Source organism: Ixodes scapularis, unplaced genomic scaffold (genome assembly GCF_016920785.2).
Source record: "Ixodes scapularis isolate PalLabHiFi unplaced genomic scaffold, ASM1692078v2 PGA_scaffold4__175_contigs__length_147842914, whole genome shotgun sequence".
NCBI lineage: Eukaryota > Metazoa > Arthropoda > Arachnida > Ixodida > Ixodidae > Ixodes > Ixodes scapularis.
The window spans coordinates 122,466,870-122,494,402 of NW_024609879.1; the positions used below are offsets into that span (position 1 = coordinate 122,466,870).

Genomic DNA, 27,533 nt, shown 5'->3' on the forward strand with positions numbered 1-27,533 from the left:
CAACGCCCGCTGTGTTGCATGCAGGGATATTTTGAAGTAGTCTATTGTTCCGTGTCCTTTATGGCGGACGTGACACTGTCTCGTCCAACGAGGTTGACTGCCTCGTCATTGCGAGTTCTCGACGCGTTCTCCAGTTGCACTTTGATTGGCGTGCCTCTCTTTGCGCTTCGATGTGCCAACAACGCCTTTTAGGACACTTGCTCGCCGTATGAAATGAAAACCGACCGATGTGTAACACACGCACACACACACGTACACACGCACACGCACGCAGACCTACTTTTGGTTGGCACATAAACATATATATGTGTGTGTGTGTGTAAAAAGTGCATGCAACAGGAACTGTGTGTGTAAAACACACACACTCAAACCCACGCAAACCTACTTGTGGTTTGCACATATGTTTGGGCATGTCATCTATGTGTTCGCCAAGACCGCGGGGACAGGAAACAAATGTACAAAAGACACAGATTTTGGGTTTTCGCAATGTTGAAAGCTGATCAGCTCGCCAGACTGCATACACTACTATTTCCAACCGCCAAATCCCAACAAAACCTGCCACAAACCCACTCGAGTAAAGCCGAAATAAACAAAAGTCCGCATTCCTAAAAAAAAAAAAATAATAAACTCAAGGGCAGAATGTTTATAAATGTACTTTATGTTCTGTTCCTCTATCCAGAGTGCAGAAAAAAAAAAAGTACAATGGCGGAGGAAGTTTATCACCTTTTGTACCGAAAACTCTTTGGAACAGAATGAGAAAAGTACGTCCTTATCGCGACCTCACCATTCACTATGAGCACGGCCCGTTCCTGAAACAACGAGTTTCACCGATAAGAAAAACGCAGGGTGTTATTGTGTCCAAAATTTTTTTTTCTGTTTTTTTTTTTTTTTTTTTTTGTATGTTTATGTATACCCCTACACGTGTCGTCACACTCTTTTCCAAGTCCCGTACCGCATCCTGCGGACTCAACACAGTGGAACTCCAGACACCGTCATGCGGAAACAGTTTCTTGAATTTTTTTTATCTTTTTTGTTATTTTTGTATTTGAAGTTGTTGCTGTAATTTGCAGGTAGCAGTTCGTGCGTTTCAAAGCTTATCAGCTCTGAAACGCAGAAAAAGAAGAGAGAGAGAGAGAGACAGAGAGAGAGAAAAAAGAGGGGCAATTGTTATAAGAATTATAGTCGAAAAAAAAAAAAAAGCTGAACGAACGTTGATTTTTCTTTTCTTTCTTTTTTTTTTACATTATTCCAGGGTGCCTTAACAAAGAGCGGAGCAAGTAAGACAATTTCCTGCGCTAAACTACCGAACACGCATTGCGAACAGGACGCTGTATTCGAAGAGAAAACACGGAAGAAAACAAAATGGGAAAGTCATGCGGCAATAAATTTTTCCGACTTTAAAGGAACATACAAAAAGTGAACATGCATTTCGAATGGAACTATTTAAAAAATGATCACTTTGAAAAAAAATAAAAAAAATCAAGCGCTGACTTTTGGAACTTTCAAGCGGTTACCCGCAGATATTTGACACTCGTTGGCAAGTCTGTTAATTCACAACGGCGTTTAGCGATTCAGCCTACAAAGCTGAGTGTCACGCGTAATTCGAGCGCAGCGCCACCTTTTACTTCTACTAAACGGGCGAGAGCGTGCGACCGTGAGTGCCAGGGCTATAGAGCAGATACGCACGTAACGCGTTCCTAGTAACAAGTTACCTTTACCTAGTTACTTTCTTTCGGTAACGAGGACCTACTTGCAATGGAAGGTATGACGGAGCAGACGAATCCGTCGATCGTCTGAAAGCGCCTCCAAGCTTCGCTCAGCGCATGCGCACGAGCACCCAATCAGCGCAAAAGGCGTTCGACATTATATTGCAAATGCTTTCCATGGTTTGGGTTGCTCCCGTCCTTAGATCCTATAGGCCCTCTATGGACGAACTCAACTCTGACGTCACGCCACTGAGGTGGCGCTGCTGTCGGCACCGCGCATGCGCAGGTGCATCGTCCCCGGCGAATCTGGTTTCTGGGCGCGCGCACTGCCCACGCCCCGTGTGGGCGAACGCGGGCATGTTTTTTTAAACAGTGTGTTGATCGATACAGATGATTTACAGATATAGAAGTAATGGAACCAATCAAACAACTTCAAAGGTGCGAGTCACTAGGCCTTTTCCGTTTATGATTGGTTGGTTCAGCGACGATAGAACATGTACTTGAGCACGACGGATACCACGACGGTGCGTCTGGACTTGATGCGAAACGAAGTATGTATAGAATGCCAAAGCCGATGAACTGTTCGCAACCGACTTTCCACTCGTATAGCGAGTTCATGGTGTTGAGGCAGAAGGAATGTCGGTGCTTCGTTATTCGCTTTTATATCCTTGCAAATTGGCGTTAGCGGACGTACCGACGCCGAATGCCACAACCTTCTTCTTTCGTACCTTTCGAACGACTATAGTTTTATCTGGTGAAAATAGTTCCGTTGACGGGCCGGCGTAGCCCTGTTCTTAGTTTTTCGTTCGTATTTTTTTCTCGTTTTTTATGGTTTTGTTTTTAGTCAGCAGATGGCTATATACGGTTATGGCGGTAGCTGACTGCCTGTATGTACATCTATACAGTTACCCAAGAGCTGCGACGCCCCGAAAGAAAGCAGACAAGGGTGAAGAAAAAAAAAAAAAACGTAATGCGGGTCGTTTCGGTGCGTCTATCAAGTATAGTGGTGGCACACGCGTCGGATGAAATTGCTCCGTCGACAAAGTCGCGCTCGGAATGCTTCGGCATTGTCACGCAGCTTATATAAAACGAAGCCGCATAACCGTAGCGGCCGGGGCAATAAACAAAAAAATAATAACAAGAAGCCAAGGCGGCGGCTATGTGCACATCTAGCTCTCCGATTTCCACACTTGCTTTCCGCCTGAAGCTGGACCGAACCCAAGGGCTGCCAGCCCGTCCAGCCAATCAGGGATCACGACCGCGCCACGTCACCGGGTAAGTCGGCCAAACGGACCAATCAGCTGTCGTGAACCACGTCTGGTGACTTTCGATCGTCGGTCGAGTAAGCCAACGAGGTGTCGGAAACGAAGCGCGGACGCTGGTTTCGTCGAGCGGTATAGTGAGTACGTGCTTGTTCTATCTCGAAGCGAAGTGTAGCAATCCTTCGTCTTACGAAAGATCGCCGCAGGGGCTACAAAGCATTGTAGCTATTGTGATGCCGTGTAAGCGTTAGGTGACCACCTGGAAGTGTCCAGATAAGCGCAGGAAGCGTGGTCACGTGACGTGTTCACAGTGCCGGATTGGCTGGGGCGGTTTGTAGCGTCCCCTACGGTCCAGCGCGAGGTGAAACATGGTTCCTTTTTCTGGCAGTGGTCGAGCTTTTGGCTGAAATTGATGCTGCTTCGGGAAGACTCGTGGGACACCCTGGACGGAAAGCTATTTTGGCGTCTCGTCTTTCGCCGAGATAAAACGCGCGCGTCGGGAACGCAAGGTATTTGAGATTGGTGGCGCCAAGAGTCCGTGGGGCCGAAGAAACGCGGCGTCGATGTTCCGTCGGGAGTTGCCGTCGGGGTGGGTCGGAGTGGGCCACCGGGACGGTCTTTCTTTCCTCGGACCAAATTAATCCAATAAAATCCCTCGAAAGGCGCGAAGAAAAAAAAAATAGAAGTTTCGGATTGAACCGTCCGCGTGGTACGGCGAAATCGGAACGCGGCGATTCTCTTCAACGAGGTCAGCTGTCCCTGTGACTTGCTGAGCCCGTCCATGGTGAGCACTTAGAATGTGCTTTCTTCAAGAATGTGTTTCCAAGGGTTGGTTTTATATCCAGACATAAAGGGTTCTGCTCCTCGGCAGTTTCAGACGAGTTATGGCGGCATCAGTAAACGTTACTGGCAGTAATAGACGCGGAACTAGTACCGAAATAGTTGGGCTATATAGGTAGGTTTACCGCTTCAACTACTTGAGCCAGAGAAAAAGTAATAATACTGGAGAGGAGACTTGACACTATCCACGGAGTTCCTCGAATACTTTTCGTGAACCGCGTGGTTAAGATGGGCTTGACGCACGACGTGTATTTCATCGATGCAAAGCGTAAAGCCGGCGTCAGACTGCACACGGATCATACAAAAGGCGGTCAGCAAACACAAGTCACCCCAATATTTCCTTGGTTTGAATCCCGCCTGCCACTTTTCCTCCTTGAACTCATTGCCATGCAGCGGATCCAGCGTGCCCGACCAAATAAACCGGCGACAGCGAAAATGCGCGAAAAGACGACGACCGACATGAGGATATACACTTTTGGCGCGGCTTGATGGTCTGCATCGGACCGTATAGCATTCGCTGCAGTCGGACTTACGCAGAACGGAGTATAGACCAGTATAGAGATGGCAGTAATGAAGTTACTGTAATAAAATTACAGTAATTAAATTACTTTTTGTGGTAATGAGTAATGTAATGAATTACTTCTTTAGGCTGGTAATTTAGTAATGTAATGAATTACTTTCAGGCAGTAATTTCGACGAAGATACTCATTACTTTTGAAATTACTTTTGTACTAAGTTAGAAAGTCAGTTTGCGTGCTTTAAAAAAAGGAAACAAAATAATTTCCATGATGAAATGTTGTGAAAGAGACATCAAAGAAAATAAAAGACGGCTACCTAAGTGCAAAGCCTCGTATGAAAAACTGAACAGACGGCCAAATGCGGGCTGGAAAGGCGAAGGAGAAAAGCTTACGTGTAGACATCGCTGGAAGGCAACGGTTTGCGAACTCCAGGGACGACGATACTGCACTTGGTTCATACCTAAGCGGACAGTGCGGTGGGAGCTCCGAGCTAACCAGAACCAATCAAACACCTCCCTTTAATCACCTGACCCATCAATTTCTCTGCGCGTGAGTATGAACGAGAACGTGGTTAACTTGCAAAAGATAGACGTGTGACTGTTCCAACGAGCATGTAGCTTCCACCGCACTGTCGGCTTAGGTATGAACGGCTTTTAGGCTACAAGGCGAAGGGCTCGTAAATAGTGACGTCAACACGTTTTAAACCCTGAGGGGACAGGACCAGCAGATCCCCAGCCTTCTTGTTCTTTCATCAAGCAAGGTCAAACCGTAAGCTTCGACCATTGTGAACAACAACCGACCGGAATAAATAGTTAATTCAGCATGCCTTGTCAACACCCCAGAACGTTTCGTGTGTCCTCGAGCAAAGTAGGTGCCGCTCGCGGTATGCCTCGCTGCCTTCCCTTGGGATATTTATTCTGGAATAAGCCTACAATCTAATATCGCCACTAGTTTGTTGAGAAGTACACAATTTAGGAAGCTCGTGTTAAGGCCGGTTCTCACATGCAGCGAAGCGCTGATGTAGCGCTCCTCACGTGCCGTCAGCTACTTATCGTCTGCCATGAGCAACAGTTTTGACGGTGCGATACAAAGCTGGTGAACGCTCCCGTCAGCACGCGCTTAGCGCGAGGCTAGCGCTATGCTTGAAGCGCTCCGCTGCATGTGTGAACAGGCCTTTATTCCTTTCCTCAACTGGCGACGCTTCTGCTTAGCAATGCGGAGGGCAAGTTCGTCTGCTTCTTGCGCAGGGGGTACCGGTGACGTCAGAACGCCGAGCCCTGATTGGCTGATCGCGCCCCCCTATCTGAGCGTCGTCTGCTCCTTTGCAACGTCGTCTGCTCGCAACGTCGTCTGCGTCCGTCTTACCTTTCCTGCGACTTTCGTAAGTCGCAGGAAACGATCTTGCGCCAAAAATATGCGTAAGCCATAACTTAAGAACAAATTTGTATTCACGAAACGAAATTTTCGCAAGTTTTGCGCAGGTTACGACGAAATTCTATGACAGCTTTGAAGCTGTCGTACGCACTTACGATCAAATCAGCATGGCCGACAGCGTCGCGGTCGCGACGACCCACGGACGTTTATTTTTCTATGTGCGCTTCTCACGCGTCCCGACTTCAAGCAGCAAGAAAAAAGTAAAAAGTATTTGAAACAGACCACGACGAACAAGAACGCTGGATCCACAAACATCCGGGAAAAGCTCCAACGGGCATGATTCCACCGAACGCGACCAAGCGAGCACAGCAGTTAGGCTTAGCAGGCACTCCCGGACTGGGTGACCGTCTGCCCACGACCGGCTGGCGTGCTGAATGGAATATGCCCGCGCGACCCTTGTGAACCCTTCCCGTATTATACTTTGATTGCTGACCTCACTTTTGGATTAAGAGGTCAATTTCTTCCTCTTGTTATCTCCTGGTTTCCCGAGGCAACGGTGACTCTCGCCGGTGAAAAAGCGGTGAACCTCCGACAGACGCAGGAAAGGTAAAGCAGCCATCGCTTTGACTAACAGACGTAGAGCAGACGACGTCAACTGCGCCAACCCGCCGACGCTGTTAAAGAATGGGGGGTCTCGCCGCACACGAAAGGAGGGACAAAGTATTTGGGAGGGAACTTGCACGCTCACCTCCCGGTTCTTAGTAAACAAACCTCGGCGCCTCGGGACACCTCGCCAGTGAGTCCTCTGAATTCCCTCCTTGATGCGCGTCTGCTAGTTGTTAGACAAAAACAACGTACCGCTCGAGTTATTTTGTCTGCCCTCTGTGAAAGGCGAAGTCGAGCACTTCTCCTGCACTTCTGAAAGTCGCAGGAAAGGTGAGACAAACGCAGACGATGTTGCGGGCAGACGACGTTGCAAAGGAGCAGACGACGCTGAGATAGGGGTCGCGATCAGCCAAACAGGGCTCGGCGTTCTGACGTCACCGCTACTTCCTTTCTCATGCGCAGAAGACGAAAATGAGCCCACTTGCGAGGCGTATTATCCAGCCCCTTTGTGTGACAACGCGCAAAAACTTGGGCTCTTCGGGGGTTTGGGAACAATAGTTTTTGAGAGGAATGGCCGGGAATACGTCAACTAGTGCGCTTGAAACGATAGGATTATACTGCGTCCGAAGTGGAAGGGAACGTTTCTCGTGACGACTCTTTTTGAGAACGAGCTCCCATGGCCCGACTCAACCATAGAGTTATTATAATGTACGCTAGAGGTTCAACTGGCGCTAGTGTCTATGCGACTTCCGTGACGCAAATTGAAGCAGACAGTAACCAGTCTACATTTGCGGTGCTCCTGTGCATTCCTATGGGAAAACGCGCGTGCATTTTGTCTCTTCGCCGGAAAATAGCATGGAACACTTTGGTTATTTCGGTCGTACCGAATAGTATGTGTCCTAATTAACATTGTAAAAGTGTAATTGCTTTAGTTTGCGCATTTTTCTTCATCAGTGAGCGATGTTTAACTTCGCTGCATTTCAGTCCCAAACGTGTGTTCCGCAGCAGGAGTGTAAAAACAAGCGACGATTCAAAGCAAAATTACGATCGAAACGAATATAGAGTGTGTTCAAGGCTCGCCAGCATTCCGGTGACGCTTGTATATTGATAATATGCCAGTCCTGTTACCATATGAAAATGATCCCGTCGTGCATGGGCGGATAAAAACCTTCAACGTAGATAATAAAGTCCGTGGGATATGAAAGGTGTCTCTTCGTAATGTTTTCTCTGCCGGGCAGCTTTTATCGCGCACTTGTTCTCAAAGATGTCTAGCGCGGGGGTGATATTTTGAACGTAGAACACGCAGCTTCGCTCAGGACAGAAAGAATAAAGCGGTACTCACTTATTTAAAATCGGAATAGATTACGTGGCCTTCAATTTATTTTGATCGTATACATGCACTGCAAGTTACTGATCCGGTTTTGCTGCGTAGTTCTTGCCGCCGGTCTTGATTTTCCAGATGTCCTTCGTTCGTTTGGCATGTAATCGCTGGAAATCTGGAAAGCTGGAAATCGCCGACGCCGCGTTCGCGCTAACAGTGTCCGACAGTGCACATAAATACACGTACGAAGCCGTTTTAGCACCGTTTTTAGTGCGATGAATTCGACAGAAAAACGCCGTAACTGACCAATTCTTCCGTCGGCCTGACTGAGAATTGTTCCAAACTACCTAGTACATACGAATTATTTGGGATATTTGCTCTTATGATCGAGCGCAGGGAGAAAATGCACTTACTTTTTCCCATAGAAATGCATTACCGGAAGTCAATTTTCGACTGGTTGCTGTCTGCTTCAATTTGCGTCAGCACACTAGCGCCACTTGAACCTCTAGCGTACATTATAATAACTCTATGGACTCAACAGACTGACACGGGCTATAACTTGGTCTACATCAAGAAGAAAACATATCGCCTTTTAGTAAGGACCTTCACCGTTGAATGAACAGCGAAAGCGGTGAATCGACTGCCTTTGAGTCGCATCTAAAAAAGCTATTCCTCATATTTAACTTTTTTGTCGTGTGCGCCAGCAAAACGACTGTTCACTATGGTTCACTTTGAGGCGCCTAAGGATGTTACGGTGTAAACACGAGGGTCCGAGTTTTGGTACATATAGGCAAAGTAAAATTAACACGAGCACGAATTACTGCCTCAAAGTATTCAAAAGCATTGTCAAAATAATTTCATTACTTTTGTAAAGTAATTCTAATGTAATGTCACTGTTTTTAGTCTGCGGTAATTTGTAATGTAATTTAGTTACAATTTTGGCAGCTTTAGAAAAGTAATTACGAATGTAATTTAGTTACTTTTTAAAAGTAATTTTGCCATCTCTGCAGTCCAGACTGTCTTTTGTAATTGTGTGTAACCAGAGTGACATCTGGCGCTATTAAAACCACGCCCACGCCCCCCCCCCCCCCCCCCCCCCCCCCAAAAAAAAAAAAAAAAAAAATATATCTATATATCTATATATATATATGTATAAAAACGCCGTGCAAAAAAGGGATGGGAAAGTTTACGTTCTTTCATGTGGGCAACTCCGCGGACGACGATAAGCCTGTGCAGCGACGCCACGGCGTTCCCTCTTTTCAATGGCCGGCGACTGGTCAGCGCGGGCGTCCGATAACAGACGCGCCGCCGCGGCACTCCACAATGCGGGCGTGCGGGAAGTACAGCACGCCAACACTGGCCGCGGGTGGATATCCCGCCGACGCTCGCCAGAAACCCTGTTGAAGAAGAAACAAATATTAAAAAAAAGTATGTAAGCCCACTTCGTAATCGCGTCCCACCAGGCCGACGACGGGAAGCTTTGTTCTGTTAGCTTGTTGCGCTTACTGGATAGAGATAGAGCCAAACAACGCCCCCTTTTCTAAACTTCTTCCTGCAGACATATCCCGAAATCGTACAGAGCGCTCGTATACATCATAGAAATGGCACGCACGTCGTTCGTACATCATGCAAATGGCACAAATGTTTGTCTTTTTAGACTTTGGCTAGGTGGCGCAAGCTACCGCCCGTGACAAACGGTATAGCCATTAACATCTATCCGTCCATCCATCCGTCCGGTGCTCGCCGCCGACATGATGACAAACTTATCCGCGCACACGTCTCAAAGTATGTTGGAATTTTTCTTTAGCTTTATCTTTACGTAAGGTTTGTTTTCATGGTTTGTCTTGTGTGTGTTTATAACGAAACAAAGACATCAGCTCCAATATGCGACATTTCATCCTACTCTCAAATGTTTGGCCGAAAAGTCGGTATATATTGAATAATTAAGTCATGAAATTATTCTTAAAGGGGTAGTGGAACGATTTTAATGTTCAAAGAATTGGCAGTTCGTATTTTTTTATACTGTTTATCTAAGCACAAGTGACCATAAAGGCGTCACCTTGCCCCGAAAATTGCTATTCCGCTGCGTAATCGCAAAGAAAATAACGAATTATTTGCCGATCTGCAGCCGCCTTAAATTTAGCGGAGAAATTGACGTCACATGATCTAAATACCTAATCAACTTCTCCTATAGAAGGTGTTCACTAGTGGCCACAGCTATGTGTGCGACTGCTGAGCATGTTTGTGGTGACGGCGAGCTTCCGCAGTTCTTTTGCAACTTGCGTTCCGCACTCAAGATTGCCGGTCTTTGCGGGCTAGTAATGTAAGCTCGTTCTGAGCTTGCGCTCTAAAGCATCGCCCTCAAATATGGCGTCCTGCGCATACCCCTATAGGCAATAGCAAGCACGGCGCCTCACTGATGCCCCATGCGCGCAAATATATTCAGAGTGCGCGTGAACGTATAGCATTGGCAATTGTGCGCGACCGGAAAAATCCACCTGGTCCTGGTATCGAACCTGGACCTCTCCAGTTTCAGTGGAGCGCTCTACCAACTGAGCGCACAAGGAGTTAGACGTCAGTAGAGAAAAACGGTTTTATCAGCTGCCACCAATATAACACCAACAAGGATGAATGGCCTGCATCTTAAGCTATGAATATAATGCGTGAATGCAAAGGTGTAGGGGAGCTGGAGCATTGTTCCACTTCTCTACGGATTTTTATTGTCAATCTTGTCCAACTCACTTGCAACTTTGTATTGATGCATTACTACACCGACTACTAAGAAATTTTATTCCTTTTCGAGGCATTGTCTGTCAAGTTATGTTACTCGTTACTTGTTAATTAAGACTAGTCACCTTCTTGGCCCCTTCGAAAGAATAAGGCGCCATTGGGAGTTCGGGACCCAGCTGTGCCCTACAAATTCGATACACAAAGAATGAAAATATTATGAAATCGCTTCGTAACGGCGGCTTATTGAAGCCAAATACTAGAACCAAAGTAGCCCAAAAGTAAGGTTTCTTAAGTTTGGGAAGTAAAGGTAAGGGGTACTTCGGTAGCATTTGCATGGCGGTAACATTTCTTAGCAGCGCGTTAATTGTTGGCTATCCAACGGGTAACGCTATTTGGTTACTTATTTTCTGTAACGGATACAGCACTGCTTGAGGAAGAGGGGAGACGTATTTCCCTCTAGGACGCAAGCTAGTGTGTTCCGATGTTCTAAACCTCTATTCTCTATAAAATATAAGAAAACAAGGACCGGCGAAGCACACGGCCTTTTTTTTTTCTTTTTTTATTCGGCCTTTTTGTTTTAGAAGCAAAGGTTCCGACAAAGCCGCTTGTAACCGGGAGAAAGTTGAGTCCAGGTAACCGGCATTTTACCTCGGGTGTACCTCGTTGACTGCGTGCAGTGAGAAGGCAAAGGGCGGCAAGAATAAAGCACAGCCAGATTCCTTCAATTGTAGTGTACATGCGCCCGGAGTGTGAACATTTTTTCGGAAGCACACCCGTGATATCGAGGATTCGCCTTGACGGAGGAGACTTTGCCGTGATAACGTTCCGATTGATTGTTGGTGCCTGCTTTCCGCGTCGCATAACATTTCAAATTTTGTAAGACGTGTCAAACATGCTCGAGGAATTCCTTTTTCTCAATGTTAGCCTGCTAAGCAACCAAGTCAATGGAGCCTATGCGTTTCAAACAATATATTAATTATGCTTTGTGTTCCGACGATGCGCTTGGTGCGGTACGCTATCAGTTTCATGCGACGAAAGGAGTTATCTTTATGTCTCTGCAAACTGTAATATTGTGCTCTCTCACGTTAACTGTCTCAGTGGGAATTTTGGCGACGCACCAATTGCAAAAGGCTCGTCCGAATTACTTGCGCCTTTACTTTGTAAAGAATAAAAGCAAGGGGAATGAACAATTCGTACTAAAAGGTGGCAAAACTCCACAGAGCAGAAGAATGGCGATAATTACATATACTTTATTTTTGGTTTAATTAGTAAACTTCCGTTGAAAGTCGCGCCCTCTGGTGTACGACTCTCTTCTGTTTGTCCGTCACTGTCAGCGCTTTTATCCTCTACAATTAATTACCAACTAGGCCAAGTGCACGCCCTATTTGCACCAATACACGCTGCAAATGTTAAATCTTTAAAGGTGTAAAACTCATGTGGCACACGCCGCCCAACATAACCAGCCGTCACGGGCTTTTGAACCTTAAGTGTCAAAGGGGAAAAATGGACACCAATACTGGTAGAATAGGGGAATAACAAGATAGACCTAAAGGTCGGCACGAATTGGCGGAAAGAATATTTGGTCATCTTCGCAATAAATCTAAAGCACTGAAAAAAAAAAAAGAAGGAAAAAACTACTAATTTAAGATTTCTCCAGCCTTCGTCTCCAACGTCATCCCTGATTGCTTTAGCCTCGGCATCTCTGCTTGTTACAAAGCACAAAAAAAAATAGATATGTCGCACTGCACTCACTGCTTTCCCATAACGACATTCGTAGCCCTCTGGAAATGCGGACCAGGGCACGCCATTGCGAATGCCTGCTCAGCGTGCCATGGTCCACACCTCCACACGCGGGTCTCATGCAGCAAAGGCATGCAAATCAGATTCAAACATGACGGTGCTGTAACTTGAACCCCCTACCCTGGGTCCTCTTTTCCCCCTCGCATATACATATGCAGCACACTTCCCAATCATCCAAAATCCTGCGAAAAGACGGCAAGGAAAATTTTTCCTTCTCAGATTTCCTTCGAGTGGGCAAATAAATAAATAAATAAAACGGTCATGGATGCTACAGCAGAAAAAGATCTCCAAGGAAATCGATGGCGCTTTGCTCGTCGAGGCTATTCACAACTGGAGCGTCCCGTGATTATATATATATATATATATATATATATATATATATATATATATATATATATATATATATATATATATATATATATGTATATATACGCCTTATTTCTTGGCGTTTCGGCCGTTGACTCAGAGTGGACAGACGTTTCATATTTTTATTAGTTTTATTACGCAACAACTGAATAATAATCATTTGGGGGATTATTTTCACTGTTTGCTGATGTATACAAAGGAGCATATTAGTTAAAGTAGCCAGTTGTGTATATTTGTTATTAAACCGAAAGAATGGCTCACAGGTACAAAATTTTGGGTAGAAAGATAATTATTTGGTTAATTTAATTGCGCGGTAATAAAAGTTATTAAAAATTGCATTATGGCATCTAGCAGTTTGCCTGATATGGTCAACTATGACGTTTCTAAATTCATTCTCTTATACGTGAACCACATGCATTAAATGCTTTGCTGTATATATATTTGAGATTTTCGTACCTATATTTTTGTTACAAGTTCATCCTACCTCGCAACATGGTTGTAAGGGTGACTTATATGCCACACCAATGCCTTATTGACAACATCTTTATCCAGAAATATGGCAAAATCATTTTCCTAACTACTGTGAAAATATATGCAACATATCACCTGGAAAATTAGATATTTATAAATAATAATTTAAGCACTTTTAACGCGTCAAAAAAGACGCGCGAGCTTGTCACCGTCTTGGAGCAGGGTCAGCTTGTAGTTTCAGAAACAAACGAACAAAGGATGAAACAGGAGAAAACAGCTATGTTGTCCTTACCCGACCTTTCTTCGTTTGTTTCCGTAAGTTCACCAACAATTCAATGTGTGCCAAGGTTAAAAGTTCAGGGGCAGCTCCACCCACCTTCTATTATTTTTTTTTTACTTGAACACACCGAAGGCTGTAGAAGAGTTCGGCTTCGTTCTAACGTTATATCTCTTAAAGTGGAAAGAAGTGGGACAAGCTGCCCCCGAACACATAACCAGTCACTGTCTATAGCTTAATTAAAGCCTCTATCAGTCTCACCGTCTCCTGCCGCCAGATGCCTTCTTTCTCTCACTTTCTTTTATAATTTACTAAAGGAAACAATGCCGAAACCAATGTGTTATATTTTCCACATAAATGTCTTGGGGACAATTCTGTTGTCACTGCCATACATATCCTGGATCTATATACTGCTTCATCTGTGTCCTGGTAAACACAAAAATCTTGACACAGCCCCTCCCCCCCCCCCCCCCTAACACTATTATGAAGCTATACTGCCCTACTATAGTTCATTAATGACCCTTCCGTCAGCGGTTAATTATTATACCACCCCCAACCACGCCGAACGTCACTTCGGCCTCGCACGCACGACTGATACTTTTGAAATTCCCTGTGCGGGCACTGCTGCCGGTCTGCCAGCGCCAGGGTGTCAGCCTATGCGCAGTAGAGCGGAGAGCGGCCTGCTCAGCCAATCAGAACGAGGCGTCGCTTTTCAGACGGTTGGCCAGACTCTTATCAGACGGGGACAGGCGGTACTCTCGGCAGCGCTTCTCCGCATAAAAACTCGCGTGGGAGTTGACACCACAGCGGGATGGCGGCCTGGGAGAAGCCGGGCAGTTAAGGATTCCTCGCGCTCCCGATGAGACAAACAATGGGAGTACGCCAGGCGCTGGACGCGACGCGACGAAAGATGGTTTTTTCCCCCGAAAAGTTGGTCGCTGCGACTCCAAGCGAGTGCGCCGCAGTGTCCTCGTAGTTCACGCTCCAGAGCGCTCTGCTCAGTTGCGTGTTTCGAGACACTTTGGAAATTCGCGCCACGCTAGGGTTGGGAGATATCGCATGTTTAAACGTGCACGACGCTCGCTTAACAGCCTTCCGCAAAATATGGCGAAGTTGTTTAAAGTGCGGGCCTCCATTTCCAGTTAACGCATCAAGGGTGTTGTGTGGACTGTTCGTTCACCTTTACAATGAGTACTGCGTAGAAAGATTTGGTTGCTTACGGGGTCGATTACGTGACTCATGAACGACGGCCTCTATAGAATCTGAAAGGCCATTTATACCATTTAAAGAATTTAATGTTCACAGTGTCTTCATATTCGCGAACTACGGGACTTTAAACACACTGCAAAAAAAAAAAACTGTTCACACAAATAGTATGCTACCCTATGGTAACAAATGCAAAGCATGCCACTCACAATCGGAAAAGTTTAGGAACGTGAAATATACCAAAATTACATTCCGCCGAAGTCGCAAGAAAATACCACATAAAAAAAAAAAAAGAAAGGCGTAAGGACAGGCACGTTCATAGTATGTGTTGTCATCCGACTGCAGCCTTAAAAATTTAACTTCACGTACTCCACCTTGACCGCGACACAATATTTCTGTAATCTATAGTATTCCATCCAACTTAGATTATGCACTCAGAGAAGCAGATAAGTTTGCGTTGCTTTGAGCGAGAAGTCTATACAAAAGTAAACTTGGAATTTGCAAAACATGTTCGGTAACCTGAAAAAAAAAGAAAAAGAAAAACAGCTTGTATATTGTTAGGACGCCGAGCAAGAGCTTTGCCACAAAAATGATCATCTTCTACGAACAAAAGGTCAGGGCACAAACAAGCTGGTGAAGGTTTAGCATTTAAAACAAAACCCCGAGACTGGGGGGAAAGAAGAACAACAAAACAACGAAATCTCAAACACAGCTGAAATTTATTGGACAGCAGATCGTGGTTTTATAGGGTACAAGTGCCCCGAAAATCAAAAGGAACAAAAAAAAAGGGGGGGAGGTTGAACTTTTCCTTCCCGAACGCGTAGGAGAGGCAGGAGATGACGAAGAAGGAGAGGAAATCGACTCAAGTAGAAAGAAACCACGGCACATTTGCTTTATTTTGGCGATAAATTCGATCTATTGGAGATCACAATTTAAGTAAACTCTAATTGTAGTGAAGTAGTAATTTAAGCTAGTTGGTACTTCAAATGATGATACTGCGCACTTTCTTAATAAGTTTGGTACTTCAACAGCGCACTTTCTTAAGAAGTCAGTTGGGAGTCGACTCTCTTCTGCTCTGCTTGTCCTTTCTCTTCCTCCGCGTTCTGGTTTTATCATGTTGAAACTCAGATTTATTTTAAAACTTTATATCGAAGCAAGCGTGCGCGTTCCAGCTTTCAACAGGGACGTTTAGCACTTAGCTGAGTGTCTTGGAAAACAATTAGAACACGCAATGGCTTAAGAGTGATTTTTTTTATCTCTACGATCGAACCCGTCTCCATTCCATCAGTAAACTCGCCTCGTATAAGCGTGTGGCCATTACTTGTCCAAGAAGATTTATACATAAACTGCTCGAGGATTTTGCTAAGTTTCCAGCTTGGAAAAGAAAAAAAATTAGAATATTGATGACAAACCAAGGAGAGTTTTCAAAGTACACCCGCCGGAAATATGAAGGTGAACACCTTACCTGGTTTCTTGTCTGTTTTACGGCTCGCTAAAGCTATATTAACTCTCAAAGTCTCAAAGGGTACGTGGCTTGGGGTCTAAACTTTGCTTTCTAGCCCTCTTCTGGAACAGAGCTTGTTCCAAAACTTGCAGGAGCGTCAAAAACAAGAGGGCTGTTCACCTTCTTATCGCTCACGGGTGCACCTCATTTAATCGACAATACCTGAGGTGAAATCAGAAAAATTACATATCAGTTACACAATGCATTTTTAACGCCTGTTAATTGAAGGAAAAGCGCCGAGATAGCAGCATGTTGTTGATCCGACTGAACTTGCCAAAATTCGACTACGTTTTTAACAATGAGGACCGCTTTCCTTTTTTTTTTCCAATCTATATATTATAACCACCCTGTTTCAAAAACCTAATTCACGAAAAAATATAATATGTTTTGTTATTCATCATATTTTAAGTCGTGTTAAATGACGGCAGACAGGTTTGTTCTAGTTTATTCCGTTTTACGAACATTTTGAAATGAGATCTCTTTGTTGTGATGAAGCGTACATGCATTCGCTTTCCTATCCCATCCATATTATTTTTTAGTCTATCAAAAAAAGCTAAAGACGTGTAAGCCTTCACTCTTTTATAGAAAAGACGCCCAACAAAAACCAGAGCAAAAATAACAATGAAGAAAGCATATCTTCTATAACATTTACCGGCATATAATCGTGGCAAACAATCCGCAGTTCGCGCCGCTATGGACGTAGAAAGATTGCACGGATTGTCGGCTTCCTGAAAAGGTCCGTCCTCGGTTTTGACAAATGGAAGCTCCAAGATGAATGAAGTGCCCGTCACGTTCCTAAAATAATCCGACATGGGAAAAAAGAGGACCCCGTATTTCATGTTGGCCAATCTAAGGAGAGAAAGACAAGAAGAAACAAGAAACTGAACGCGACCCACGCTGCTTGATTTATGAAGTGAAGCAAAGCAAGGCGCACAAAACTGTCCCTTACAAATATACGTAGACACAAAACCAACAGGTTGCATAAGACACTTGCTGTGTTTATTCATCGATTTCTTGCTCTATTATTAGTCGAGTGTGTAGAAAAAAAACATTACCACTTCTCGAGGAAATTATTATTGGGCCAAACTCAATACCCAGGACGAAGAATATCATATCACATGTAAGCGTGTTTCTCTTTTTTTTATTATAATGTGCTCAAATCACACGGTGACACAAATCATCAAGCATCATCGGGCAGGGTATGTGGATTATAAAAGCATCATCAGGCAGGGAGTGAACCGAGGTATGTGACATAACGGGAGCATGTTAGCAAAAATATGGTTCAATTTTACCAACATCGGACAAGTGCCAACTTATATTGGAGGATAATTGGTGAGAGTGCCCCGTTTCGAAAACCTGTAGGAAAGGTTTTTGGAATGTCGAAAGGGAATTGGCAATACTGGCCCAATTTAACCCAAACAAACAAACAACGAGCTGACGCTGGGCAAAAAAATGGAATACTACAGGCAGTAACGACCAGACCAACCTAGCTGTCCCCAATATCTATCAATACGGGATAGATACTAGGGAACCTGGATAATCATTGTAAGATGTACCCCTCGTTTCTCCAATATTGACCCAATACTGTGTGCTGCCCGTGCCCATACACAGAGGCGATGATTTTTTTTTTTTTAAAAGAAGTAGATGATAAGCAGTATTGTACACGTTCCTCAAAAAGAGGAACGGAAGCTCGTTCCTCGTTCCTATTGATTTTTGGAACGCGTTCCCGTTACAAGTTCCATCTGCGAGAAAGGAACTCGTTCCCGTTACAATTAAAAAAATAGAACGTATCGTTACATATACGTTACATTTGTCTTTTGCTAATTACCATATTTAACTAGATCAAACGAAGTTTGATATCAGGTCGCATCACTAATCTTTTTTTTTTCAAAGCCAGTATGAGGCGTAGACAAAAACTAATACTAACTGTATCGCATCATGAATCCCCGAAAATTGATGATGTACTCTGTGTTTGCAAAAGCAGAAAGAAAAATTCTCCTTTCGCATTTCAACTCTTTCAACCTTCTGTCTGGTCCCAAGACCACGGCGGGGAACATGTGGCAAACCTTAAAATAAAGAACAGCGAAAAAGAAAAAAGGGTTAATAATAAAGTGACTTTAACGACCTATATAACAGAAAAACGAAACCAGTCACTTCAGGGAAGTGAACGTCGCAGGCAACCCTCTCTCCATCTTCTTCCTTCCTCGCGTTATTTCAAATGCCTAATCGCATAATGCAGCTTCTGCTTACCATATGTAAATACTCCGGGCCTATATTCCGTTTCGCCTCATACGATGAACCACATCGAAGGCTACGCGCTAGCCCAGCCAATGCAGCGCTGCTTACGGATGACTTGACTACGCGCGCCTTCCTCCACGTGACACACGCGGCAATTTAATTGGCTCCGACGACGCGCATAGCCTTCGCTGCGGTTCATCGTAAGGTGAAACGAGGTATGTAAGAGCGAAAGCTCTGCTCGTTTCTTCTCCGAGGGACTGGCTGCCACTTGCTGTCGCACGTCTTTTGAGACTCGAACCTGACACTAGAACCAAACCCCCCTCACCCGGTTCAAGACGAAATGCTTCAGGACGGTTGCCATGGGGACTAGCGATAACACTATTCCCGTATTTTGTGTATGTGTGTGTGTATGTCTGTGTGTGTGTGTGTGCGTATGTGGGTGCGCGCGCGCGCATGGTTTTTTTTTTTTCTCTGCGGGGGCAAGGAGTTCGGAAACGTAATAATCTAATATATGCCTGAATGGAATTGGAAATGGGAATCGTGTTCATGCAGTTTTTTGGGGACGTTCGAAACATGGATGAAGAGAAGGAAAGGGGGAACACTAAATTCAATCACGCGTGCAGCAATCGTTGCTGAGCGGGGAAGCGGTGCCATAGGCGGAGCCGCGGGCCCCAGGGCCCTTTGATGAGGAGACTTGAGCTTAGGATTAAATAAGATGAGACGGGCGAAAGATAACGACTGCGTTTCCGAGTTAAAAGGAGCGCGGCTTCCCCATGGGGAGGTCGCGCTGACAAAAGGGTAAACGCGATTGAATCTCGTTACGTTTTTAAGGGACCTGTATGCAAACAGTCCCTTACGTATACTTCGGCGAGGGCATGACCTTACCCGCTGTTACGCTGATGCTGCGCGATACATAGGCGCGTTAGAGGATTGGAGTGTAACGTACGTTCGATTTCATTCGCTAGGTCCGTGGTCACTGAGAACTAGAGAATAGCAATGCGTGGTGAGTCTCAGGCATATTATTATCCCTATCAAGTCAATGATGTTGCGGCAACAGTCGAGAAGAACGCCAAAAAAATGAATCGAAAAATAAGAATCGTTAACGTCAGAGAAGACACGTTCATATCTGTCAGCGACGATAGATTTGGGAATTAAATGACAATAAAAAAGTGACGCTTCTATGTTAATTTTATGAATCTGTCAAAGCCAACAAGTGGGCACCATTTTGTGATGTCATTTTAACATCACATGTCCACCAAAAAAAAAAAAATCTTTTGCCAAAAAAAAATCTTTTATTTGGTGCACAACAGACTTTGATGTACAGCCGGAATTGAATGAAACGAGGCACCACTCCCCGCCACTCGGACCAGACACATTTTGAACCCGGTTTGCAAGTCGGTTTCTTAATTTGCCTACCGCCCGATGTCTCTTCTTCGACCTTGGCACTATCTACTAAAAGGGACGGTATTAGGTTCGATTCCTCTGCATGTCGACCTTATAAAGCCAGCTGCATCGTACTCAAACTGTCCCCGAGGCAGACACAAATCACCACATTTTACTAACTCCCGCACAGCGCCACGCTGGCTTGTAATGTCAAGTCGATGCACTGAGCAAATAGTATTAAGTAGACAATGTTAATGTTTTCCAGTAAGATTCCTGTGCCCCCCCCCCCCCCCCCCCCTTGACTGAGATCTAGATCCCTTCAGCGGCGCACCAGGCCGCCTCAAGTCTTAATGCCAAAAATTTCTACATTGAAAAAAAAAAAATAATCGATGTCTCCTCGCGCGTTATTTTGATGACCAGTGCCCTACAGCCCCAGACGGTCACCCAATATGTCTTTTGTGCGGCCTTGTGCGCGTCCACGATTACTCCGCTTGTGTGTCTACGCACAGGAAGTAACATTTACGCGATCTTTCTCGTTTACACCATAAAACGCTCAAGTGAAGCGAAAAAAGAAAACGAAGATTCGAAAGTTTAGACAGTGAGAGATTGATCTAGCCCTGAGAAATCGCGGCACCTCTTCGCCGGAGCAGAAGAGAAATTTCGTCAGTGCGGTACGGCTGCTAGCCTCCAGGCAGCCTCAGATGCAATCGATGTGACATTTGAGCTTCGGAGATCATCAACCGTACGAGTTGGCAGATACACTAATCACCGTCAAGACCTAGTGGACACTCTCAGAAGATAATTGTCCACACCCTCACCCGATACTGATGGCATAGTTTATTCGAGGGACTGCGTCGCCGAAGAGGTCACATCCAAACGTGCTACCATTGGTCAAGGACAGCTTAACAAACGCAGGGTACAGCTTTGTTATGTTTAGGCTTCCCTCTTCGCGATTTGGTCTTCGCGGTTCTTAACGGCGAATGCCACTATCTTGTCGGAGCAATAATGAGATGTAAAGGACTCACTGCGCCCTCCGGTTTTTCATGCCGTCGGTGACAATAGACGTTTGCAAGTACGGCCTCCGAGCGCCGCCACCTTGCTACTAGTGTGGTTACATTGTCTGATAATCAAGCATTGCTGAAGCGTACCACCCACGGCCTCAGCAATGTTTGACTGAAAGACGATTTACCCCCCCCCCCTCCCCAGCTAGCAAGATGGCGGCACCCAATGGCCGTTCTTGCGAACGTCCATAGGTACCTCCATGCAACAGTTCTGAATATGACTGATTGAGCCGTGGGATACGCCATGCAACAGCATAATGTCTAACGTCTTTTGTTTCGTCCTTCTTCTCTGTTCTCCGAACACCCACCTCGATTTCCCTGCGTCTTTTTGCATCATCCTCGCTTCTTTGCAGTATTAATTTCTTCTTTCCTCCGTTTCAAGGAGAAACAGTTCCCACGTTTCTGTAGAACTTATTCCATTTCGGCAACGTTCCTCCAACCTTTCTTAAAATCCTACGACATTCCTCGTATTTTCCTGCTGTCCCCACGATATTCCTTCAATCTTTTTGTGGCGTCCCCGAAGGACCACGTGACTTTCTGTCGGCACGAGTAAAATGCGCCGATGGCCATCCATTCCTAAGGTCCTTGGAGACCAGCAAGAGTCCTTCCCCATTTCTGCAAGTCATTCAGTCAAAGAGGTCTGACGGACAAACCTCGCTTTATATTTTATACTTTAGGAAAAATAAATAAAAACGAGGAGTAATGCACTTAATGCCTCACCGGCCTCTGCCCTAATGCTGCAGCCAGCGCATACTCCCGGGGACGGTGTACGCGTGGATGGCCAATCTCTGCGTTCTCTCTTACGCTAAAAGCACGAAAGGTAAAAGCATCGTGCATTTAAACTTCGGCCGTCTCTCAGCCTTTCCCTTGGGTATGACGGCAGACCCTTTCACTGCTTGGGTGCATGTTACTACGCGGTGCCCCGAAGAAAAAACGACGTTTAAAAAGCACACGACCCTATAGACTATAGTGGCAAGCGATGTTTCAAAACGGCTCCAGTGATTTTTACTATCTCGTTGCACTGATTCCGGTCCGTTAACTTCAGACGTGGAACATAAATAATATTTTTAGAAACGGAAATTATATATATATATATATATATATATATATATATATATATATATATATATATATATATATATATATATATATATATATATATATAAAAAGATTTTCAAGCCTTCGCGGCAACAGTCTTGCTGCTTCGCAAGGAACGTTCCGCCGGTGCGTGCGGCGTTCCGCGTCGTAGAAGAATTTCCCGGAACAAATTACCGCAAGTGTTAATTACTGCATTTACTCGGGTGGTACGAAGAACGCTGCCGTTCTACTTTACGTAATCTCATCGCGTTTTGCTTGTATGCTTTCACGGTTACGCTATCTATAGTTCTATCGTGGGCATCTCGTTTGCTGCACTGCTAAGACTGTGTCTGTGTGCGGAGAAATTGAGGGGGAGGAGCAAACGAGAGCGTGCGGGAACGCCAGAACGCCGAGTTGTTATGAATAGTGGGTAGGCATAACGATAACTGCCTTTGTCACCACTGCATTCCTCGAACGCGCTAAAATACGAAACGCCAGCGATCCGGCGTTCGGCTTTTGCGTTCGAACGCGTTCGACCAGTGCAGTGGACACAAAGGCAGCTATTATATATTTTTGCGTGTATATACCTGCTAATCATTCGGACCAGAGATCGGCGTTCTGATGTCCTTGCGCCTTCAAATCTCCTCCTCTTCATCAGTGTCTGCCCGCATCGCCACTGACTGTTCACCAGATGCGGGGTTATGTTTTCACGCTTCTTGCTTTGTGATTTGTGCTTCGGTATTCGTATCGGTTAACGACGGAAACACGATGTCCGCGGAGCGATCAGCGACGTGGAGAGTGGACCTAAACGCCAATGGACATAATGAAAAGAAAGTTTGCAAAAAGATACACTTCTCCATCTGGAAGGTAATCAGCGGCGTTGATTAGGTTTTATTTTGTTTTGTTTATAAATGAGCGTGTATCTGCATGCATGGACGTGTAGAAGAGGGGTCCTTGTTTCGTCTGCTGTTTTCCGCGTTTCTAGGGAATGTTAAAAGTTTTATACGAGCCCTTTTTTTTCGGCTTTTCAATTAACTCCGAAAAAAAGTTACCTTAAATGATAATGGAGTAGCCGGTTACATTGGGGAGTAAAACATATCTCTATCGATTTTAATTATTTATCGTATATATACGAAAAGAAATATGGTCTTTAATCGCGCATCTGTTCGCGCCGTGACGTCAGGACGCCCATTGAAGAGGACGATGGCGGCCAATAAAACTTTCTTGCCGCCAAAAGGTCGGCCCGAACAATCGCACCAGAGGAACCAAAATATGAAAATACTGGCCGGGAATATTTACGCGCGAACTGTAAAAGCCAGAGGAGCAGCTAACTGAGCAAATACAATTATAAAATGCGTTAGTCGGACGTTCAAAAACGCGGTCTGTATCGATTCAAGCACGACGCATCGTAGCGCCTGGGAGGGCCATTGTGATGCAGCACCCAGGGCTTATTTGCATACATACGCGTTTCCTTTTTAGTATCATTATTTTTTTTTATTTTTTTTTATTTTGGCTTTTTTCGGGAGTTTGAAAAGTATTAAATCACGAGCTGGAAATCATCGGCCTAGCAGGACGGATCACGGGTCACGGTTTGCCGGTGTTTGCGCGATTTCCTATACGCATTCCTATATTCCGTTTCACTCTCCATCCGAACGCAACGGACGCAACAAACTGATGGAGCCAATCAACCTCTCAACCAATTACACACTAAAAAATAAAAAAAGTGCAGTATCGCGTTGAATTCACTGTGCGTGGTTGGTCCAGTCGGTGATAGTGTACGTACGAAGCGGAGGCACGCGATTTAGACAAGTTGGTTTCAGCGAATGTCGTTTAACCGACCCCAGTATATCAAATTTATTTATTTGCCACTTTTTTTTTGTGTGTGGCAAGAAACTCAGTGGCGCCATCTATTGGGTAGCCCCGGCACACCTTCCGCTCACGTATATTTCGTCATTTTGACTCATCATTCTTTTATAGTACCAGTTAATTAAGTCTGACAGGGCTATACGAGGCCATTTCCAGAAGGTAGCGTGTATATTTGACTTGGCAAATACTGCAAAACCTTGTAGTCCAGTTCAGAAGGGGAAGTGGTCGGGGGCTATTTGCACACTGGTGGAACCACGTTTCAACTCACACGAGAAAGAGCGCATGGAGAAACCCAGTTTCGGAGAAAAGTGGCGATGAGCCTCCTTTTAGCGAATTCCGCCTCCACGAAGCGGTGTGTACGGATGGGTCAGGTGGGTTAACATTTTTGCCTTCAGCCGCCGCAGACTGTCGCCGCGAGAAAAAAAAAAAAAAAAGGGGGGGGGGGGGGGGGGGTTAAAAGGCGCCCCAGTGATACACGCGCGAGGTAGGGTAGCCTTTTTTTTAAACAGCGTTCCTTTTCGATAATCGGGATTCCTCGAAATTGAGGCCCCCCTCTCTCAAAACCGATCTTCGATAAAACGAGTCCGTTCTCTAAAACGTGTTTTGATGATATGGCGTTTGATCAACCGTAGTAAAAAAAAAAGAAAACGTACAAAGGCAGTGAGCGCCGTGACTATGCACTTTTGGAGCGGCTTAATTAGGGAGTTTAAGAATAACGCACGCAATTTAAGCGTATGCTAGCACTAAGTTTAGCGATTGCGTTAGCACGCGCTACGCAAGAGAGTTCTAGAACAGCGTTTCTCCGCCGCGACGCAAAAACCCAAGCGTCTCCCGCTTGCAGTGCCACCAAGTTACATCAACATTTTTTTATTATTATTTCACGCACGAAGTGATATATTTTGAAGAAAAGAAAAAGAAACGCACTTTTTGGTCCAGATTAACGTTTTAGATTTTGTTGAAATGTGAGAATGCGACGGGAGCGGTCGATCGGTTGCGTCCGCTTGCGTTGCACCGGCAAGAAAGATTCCGAATATACTGACCTTTCGCATACCGCAAACCTTTCGCCGACAAATGTTCGCGCGTCCCAAGCAGCAAGTCGTCGGCGGTCGTTGCCGTCCTTGGGAGCCGCCATTCTCTTACTGTGCTTGTCTTGACTTTAGCCAACTTATCTCGCATTACGAATCCTTCTTGGAGGAGCGAAAAGACTTTTTGCGTACGTACGGAATTTCCGTGAAATAACGTATATGCTAGAATAGCGCGCGCAAAGCGCAAAACTCGGTTAACGTTCGTCGTATGCGAAGCGGTGACGACGCCATTCTTTGCATACTCAAAGCCATTGCGTACGCTATTCCAAAGCTCCCCAATAGGGAGTTTTCGTAGACCGCGTTTCTTCCTCTGCTAAGCCCTCCGCAACGACGAAGTCGCTTGCGGAGGGCTTAGCAGAATACTACACACCTAGCAACATTGGGCTTTAAAGGGGTACGGAAACAAAAATTGAAATATTCAGATTTCGTTCGTAAATGAGTCAAGCATGACGGATAATAGCCGTAAATGATAATCGCGCGTTTGTATTTTGAACAACTGGCTATATTTTTCCTTCCAAATAGCGCACTCGAGCAAGCGCTCGAAGAGAAGCGAACGGAGAGCGCGATGCGTCATGGGATATCCGGCGCAAACAAAAACAGTAGGAAAAGACTCCCCGCATTCGTGACGTAGAAAGGCTGGCGCGGTTATGAGCTTTGCCCTTGGTGGCGCTGGCAGCGTTGTGGTGGTGTCAATAGCGTCAGCGCGTTACAACCGAGCCGTTCGAAGTACCCGTGGGGTGACGAGCGGGTGGCTGGCCCGAGGAGCACGCAGCTTCCACAGCACTGTCAGCTTAGGGCTGAACGGGATGGGGAAAGCAACTTTTGTTCGAGTTTTGAGCGACGGGCTAATATTCTAGGGGGAGAATGACTGTGTCCGGTTGCACGAACGAGGGTCCGAGAAACAGCGGAGTCCATCCTTTCCGTCTTCTTGGACCGTTTTGTACAATGCGCGACTTGTGAGTTGGGGAGGAAAGCTAAGAGGGAAAATGTTGAAGTGCCAAAGAGCGGCGCTGCTCCGAAGGAATCTGCTACGTCACGACTACGTAGCAGATTCCAAAACTACCTCCCAAATAGGCTCCGCATGCATCCACCAGGTGCACATTGAAAGATCGTTTATTTAGCTTTAAAATTAGTTTTTTTGTGCCTTCCAACGGAAGACTGGTGTTTTTGAGCTTAGGGTGCAACATGCAACGCATTCAAGCTAGAAAATGAGCGCTGAAATTTCGTTTCCCTACCCCTTTAATGCTTAATTCCTGGAAACGTTATTTGAAGAATAACCCGCTTTATTTTATATCCGTCTCGTATGTTTGTCAATATAATAAAGTTCATTGAACCTCCTGAAGCTTTTACGTGCTGCTATAGCTATTAAACTCTTCAACTTATGTATAATGGACGCAAACATAGTTTCATTAATCAACCAATTTGTTGTCTTTTTTTCTTTTGTGGTAGTAGTTTTCAAACTAAACGTATCTCCGATTAAAGGAGCCTGTTTCTTCAGAAGTATGGGCTATAAAACTGTTTGTTACTACAAAAAATTGCGTGTGCATAATAAAGGGAGAGTAGTTTTTTTCGTTTTCCCAAGAGTGGTATTAACAAGGACAGCAATAAAAGCAGTGGAAGCATAAACTTTATTCAAGTTTTCGTCTTGCAACTGAGTTCATTTTTCAATCTTCTGGTAAAAGAGTGAGATGGCAGGAACTCGATTAGAAAAAAAAAAGAAAATGCACCTAGACGAGTTTGTAAACTGAAAGCATATCCTTTTATTCGATGTGGTGTAACGTACCCCATTTACGCAATAGAAACAACGCCAAACATAAACAAGTTCCGACTTCAATAAAGGGTTCAATAAGTAACTTCTTACTCACCATGTTCACTTCTGTTGAAAAAAAAAGTTAGAGAAATGAGTTCAAAAATGATAAAGAATAACAAGGAAAAATTGGAAGTAAATTTTATTATAAATGATGTTTTCTAACCAGCTTGCCCTGCATACCTTCACCGCTTTAAATTTATCTTCCTTTTTCTTCTTGGTGAAAATTTGCTGTGTTTGGTACAGCAGACCTCATAGACACGCAATAACTGTATTTTGTTTTTATCGTTAGAGAACTTTCCTCAAAAAGCAGAACCCGCAGATAGTGTGCGGAGGCCTTCAATGTTTCAAGCAATCCATCAAACTTGGCAGCAACAAGCAATTGCACGGTCTTTGAGAAAATAAGCAAGAACGCCTAAATATTGGGAAGGCCAGTTAAAAGTATAAAGCTAAATAAAAACCCACACTGAGATTTGTTTTTTTTTTTCAGTGTGTTTTTCAACTTTAGTTTGTGACAAAATGCTAGATTTCGAGAAAACAAAATTTTATTCCACCAAAAAAAAACAGTTTTTTTTTTTGTCTTTCTAGCGTTTTGAGCGAACATGGCCATTGCTAAAATTGATTTTTTTTTTTTACAGGTTATCCCCAAATTATATTTATACTTCAGCCCAAAACGTTAAGTTAGAATAGTGTTTCTCAATTCTCGATGTTTCGCGGACCCCTTGTGGATCGGCGGAAATGATGCAGGAACCCGTTTGTGGTGAAGGGAAGGAAAATATATAGGTTAATTATGATAATAAATGGCTATAACTAACTAATTTTATAATAAATGACTATAACTAAGGGCTAGTGCAAAGTAGACTTTGCTCATTGACAAACACGGGAAAACTCGTCCTAAGACTAAAACGTAACTTTTCAATCTGAAAAAAAAAAAATTATACAGCTTTTATTGCCGGGTTAGACTGAAGAGGCGGGGCTTTGCGGGCCCCTAGAATGCCTTCGCGGAACCCCATTTGAAAACCACTGAGTTAGAAA

At 44.8% G+C, this 27,533-nt stretch overlaps 1 protein-coding gene across 2 annotated transcripts in view; it reads left to right on the plus strand.

Moving 5' to 3' along the window:
- Nucleotides 1-27,533, plus strand: part of LOC8051674 (spondin-1) — a 167,935-nt gene that overhangs the window by 89,415 nt on the left and 50,987 nt on the right. The gene's annotated exons all lie outside the window — the stretch shown is intronic.